The sequence below is a fragment of the Euprymna scolopes genome, chromosome 34, assembly GCF_053919585.1.
Source record: "Euprymna scolopes isolate OS-2025 chromosome 34, ASM5391958v1, whole genome shotgun sequence".
In the NCBI taxonomy this organism is placed as follows: Eukaryota; Metazoa; Mollusca; class Cephalopoda; order Sepiida; family Sepiolidae; genus Euprymna; species Euprymna scolopes.
Window position 1 is genome coordinate 56,138,798 of NC_136515.1, and position 5,193 is coordinate 56,143,990.

Sequence of the window (5,193 nt, forward strand, 5' to 3'; positions counted from 1 at the left end):
TTTTCTTCACTCTTTGTCAGAAAAATCACTCATTGAATGAGGACTGAATGACAAAATAGGAGAAGCGAGAGTTACTGGAGCTGCCGATAACACATCCACTGTATTATCTACTCTCCATTTAAAAAAAAAGGGGGGAGGGGGAGGAAGGGGAGGAAGGGGAATGAGTACAAGTGACTTATTTATGTCTAAGTAGTAAGTCCGGTGTGAAGTTAATAATTCAGGACACTTTTGGTGATAATCTCCCCTCCCATATTAATGGGTGGAAGTTTGTCGTTATCTATCTAGTTTGAATAATTAAAGTTTCATCTTATAATTAATTAAAATCCAATAATTAACTATTATCAATTTGTAAAGTCGGCTTAATATTAATTTACATTAGAGTTTAAATAATTATTCAAGGTTTTAATTTAGGAGGTTCGTTTTCATGAGTGACTGTTTCTTTGCACTGTATTATATTTCGAATGTACTTGAACATAAGGCTAACTATATAAGATAGTATGATTCGCCAGCAAGAAGAAAGTATTTTCAATACAGGCAAGCTTGCAGTAATAGTATACTACTTAAATAAATGCCTAAGTTTATCTACTCTAGAGAATAATTTCCGGCATTTTTCTTTTATATATATGTGTGTGTGTGTGTGTGTGTGTGTGTGTGTGTGTGTGTGTGTGTGTGTGTGTGTGTGTGTGTGTGTGTTGTTTTTTTTGTTTTGTTTTTTCAAACGATGAATACGGTTAATATTGGCTTCGCCTCGAAGATCGCATTTATTTAGAAAGTCGCCCATAATTTGTTTGGACGTATATATAACATTTTTATTTATTTATTATTTTTAAAACAGTAATCTACGTGCACGCGTGTTTCGAGTTCACTAACTCTCATCAGCGCAGCTCGACTGTTTCTTGGGATCGAACTCCAGACTGTTAAGGCGCCGGACTGTGGTAAACACAGTCTGGAGTTCGATCCCCCCCCCCAATAAAAAAACAGTCGATCTATGCTGATGAGAGTTAGTGAACTCGAAACACACATGTATGTAGATTACTGTTTTAAAAATAATATATATATATATATATATATATATATATATATATATATATATATATATATATATATATATACGAGCAAACAGTTAATAAAAAATGTTAAAAACACTTTGAAAAAGAGTTAAAAACATATTTAATCTTAAAAGGAAACACTAAATCAGTGGATAGTCCTTAATCCGCATGTTACATGATAAGGGCTGTCCCCTTTTCATGTAAGTATAAAAATGGAGAATTTAGTTTAAAATGAAAATGAAATAGCAATAGACAAATTCGAACCTCGTAATCTGGGTTTAGAAATAGATTACGTGTGAGAATTTAAAAATGTAAAACGAAACATTTGTTTAGAATATAGATAAATATTCAAGAAAAGAATGTGAGCTGTCAAGTTTATTATGAAATTTTAAATTGAAAGAATGCAGCTTATAAGATAATGTTTTAACATATTGAATATAGGTTAAAATTCCTTTTGTAGAAATAGGAAAAGTTTTGGACACGTATGTCCAGGACACGTGAAAGAATACACATGTTTTAATATGTGTATGACGTCACGGAAAATAGAAAGTTCGAGGGATAGAGAAAAACTTTAGAGTTAGATCAGTCAGTGAAGAAACTCGGGGGGAGTCAGACGTCTGGAAGCGAGACGTCACTTCAAGGAAAAATGTGAGACTTTGAATTCTTGGTGATGGAATCACGGCCGTGTGAAGAATAAACCATCAAGTGTTTTTTGTAAAGCTCGTCTTGTTTTATGTTTCCTACAGAAATGTAAAGTGGATTTGTCTTATATATTTGTGTTATATGTCTTTACAAACACGTCTCAACATCATCATGTCCGAACTGTCTGAACAATATGTCCTCACTCAAAGAGCTTTCTCCTTCTCTTCCATTCTACACAACAAGGAATGAACATTTTAATATATAAGAATCTCTCCTAACATGAACAATCTCTCAAAGTCTCTTATAAACGAACAATCTCTCTTGTACTCTAAGTCTCTCTACAACAACATCCCTCTCTAGAACTCTATCTCTCTCTGAGTCTTACAACATCCCTCACTGTAATAAGACTCCTTCTAAGCATTCCTCTCTAAGATAAGCAACTCTCACTAATACTCTCTCTTTTAAGAAGACCCCCTATATAACAAACAGATATTTGGTCCCGTGAACCAGTTTGCATCAGCGATGCAGAAACCGAACTTGGGGTCGATACCATGAAAAAAAAAAAGAAAAAAAAACACAACGTTTTAAAAGGGTCCAACATAATTTAAAAAATAAATAAATAAATAATACCACGGAAAAAAAAACTACACGATCACAGAAATGCGAAAAAAAAAGGTAAAGTGGAATTGTCTTATATATTTGTATTATATGTCTTTACATACACGTCTCAACATCCTCATCTGTCTGAACACTATATCCCTTCACTCCAAAAGTTTCTTCTTCTACACATCTAAGTAAAGAATGAACTTTAATATATAAGAATCTCTTATAACAGGAACAATCTCTCTAAGTCTCTCTTACAATAAAATGAACTTCTATCTTTCTCGGGGTCTTTCAACATCCCTCACTGTAAGAAGACTCCTTCTAAGCATCTCTCTCTAAGATAAGCATCTCTCACTAAGAAAAAGCATCTCTCTCAAGACAAAGACTCTTAATAACTCTTCCTAAGACTCTTAAAATGAAACCCCCGATATGCAACACGCAGAGTTTCGAAGAAACACTTTCCTTCTCATCAGAAGGTATTAGCAAAATGCGGGATCGGATTTTGCATGCAAAAGTATTTGATGAAACAACAAGTAAGTCAAAGATCTTACTTGATAACAAAAAAGTGAAGCAGAGGGAATATGGTGAAAATAAAAAAGTGATTACACGTGAATGGATAGTCTGGTGGAAGATAAATAATCCAGTGACGGTAAAATCCAAATATATAACTTCAAGAAAGTTAACTGAATTTCTATTTGCACAAGTAAAATCCAAGGAAATCCCGTAATTGGAAGAAAATGGTGCAAAATAATCCAAAGGGAGAAATCCATGGAAAAATTCACAAAAATATGTACAAGGAAAAAAGGAAAAAATTCCAATAATATTAATAAAAGAAAAATAAGATATGCTTTTCACTCTACTGACGAGACATAATTATCAATGAGAAAGATCAGGGAAGAAGAAGAGAAAACGATTAAATGGTGATAGAATTAAATAGAAAATAGAAAAACATATGTCAAAATGATCCAGACAGGAAATGTTAAAAAGCGCGAAAAAAAATATATAGGGCAAAATAATATAGGTCGAATGAAATGTACAGGTCATCACTTAATAAATGTCAGCAAGAGTTGTTAGAAGATACTAAATGGAAAATGAATTAATTAATTAATAAATAAATAGAAAATAAATAATAAATAAACAATAAATAAAAAAAATAAAATATAAAATATAAAATAAAAAAATAAATAAAATAAAGAATAAAGAAATAAAGAAAAATTATTTAAGGGGAGATGATGGCCGGTATCTGCAAATTCCGGAAAAAGCAAGAAAGAAAGTAAGTAAATGCATATAGTAAAATATAAGTAAATATACATACAAAATATGAACGTGTGGGTAGAGTGATATATTAAATAGATAGGAAAGTTTAAAGAATAAAGCAGAAAATGCAGATAAAAAAACCGGCCATGCAAAAAAGAAATAGAGAATTAAAATAAAGGATTATTAAATTATAAAGTATTAACAAGTATGTAGAAAAAACGATAAAGTTAAAGAAAAAAATTTTTTATATATCTATATAAAAGGTAAAAGTAATAACTATGTAATTTCAAAATTACCATAATTAAATTTGGACTTATGTTTACAGAAAGAGATCAGTTCATTTTTAGAATTTATTATATTGTTACTTTGAGAGGAAGTAATTATAGTTATAGCTTCGGTTGTGCAGAGGCGACATGACTTAGAGCCTGGAGTACAAGACTTAACTTTTTTTGTGATAGTCTATTTGATTGAGAAGGGGGTATTGTTAGAGTTAAGTTTTTTAATTAAAGTGGTTAGAGAAGTTCCTTGGTTATTATTAGAATTATGGTTGTTAAAAGAAGAAATGTGGTTTGATATTCTTTTCTTAATTAATGTTGAAGTAGCGCCGATATATGTATGTACTTTATTAAAAGCTCTAGGTCTGGTATTAATATTAATTTGCTGATTTGTATTAGTTAAATGGTTTGAATTTTGTTCATAGTGTTCAACAAATGGTGGGACAATGTATATATATATATATATATATATATATATATATATATATATATATATATATATATATATATATAAGATTAGCCGAGAAATCCAACGTTGCCTGGGATTGGATGATGATTAATGAATGTTTCACACTTTCATGTTTTATTATCATCGAAATCGGTGAAATCGACCATTTTTCAATCAAATCAATTAATTGCCTGCTCTAGTCAGGGACCCATCACAGTACACCATGAAGAAGCTTCACACGCCTCCCAGCAGTGATTTAGTCCACAATACATTGTAGTCTACATTACACTGTAAAGAACTTACTATTGATTTCATAAAATTATTTTTATATATTACAACTTAAAGTTTAAAATGCAAATGTCAAGTATCATGTCTCAGTTGTGCTCTAAACAGAAACATTCATTTCAAACGAGCCACAGTCATATCAAAGAACCTACTGTTGATTTTATATGCCAGGCTTTTCTGCTTGTTTGATAATAAAACTGCTCAAATCCACTTGTGATGGTAGGCTGTATTAGGCGATAACTTTAGTCAAAATCGCCTGTTCTTTCTTAAATCGGATTCCTTTCGATTATTGATTATCGATAGTTATCGAAGTTATTCCGATACGAAACCTATCTAAGAACACTGCCAGATACATGAAGTACATTTGTGTGATATTTCATAGAAATCCGCTCAGCTATTTCAGAGTCCATAGGGGACGAACACACACACACGCCCGCACGCACAAAGTTCTTTTTATTTTATATAATAGATAGATAGATAGATAGATAGATAGATAGATAGATATAAAATATCTGTGTTAAATTAGTGTAGCCATGCATATAATATGCACGCATTTTTCTCCTTGTATATATGTGCTTTTGCGCATATTTAAGTGTGCGTGTACCCCACCCCTCGCGTGTGTACATTGTCCATT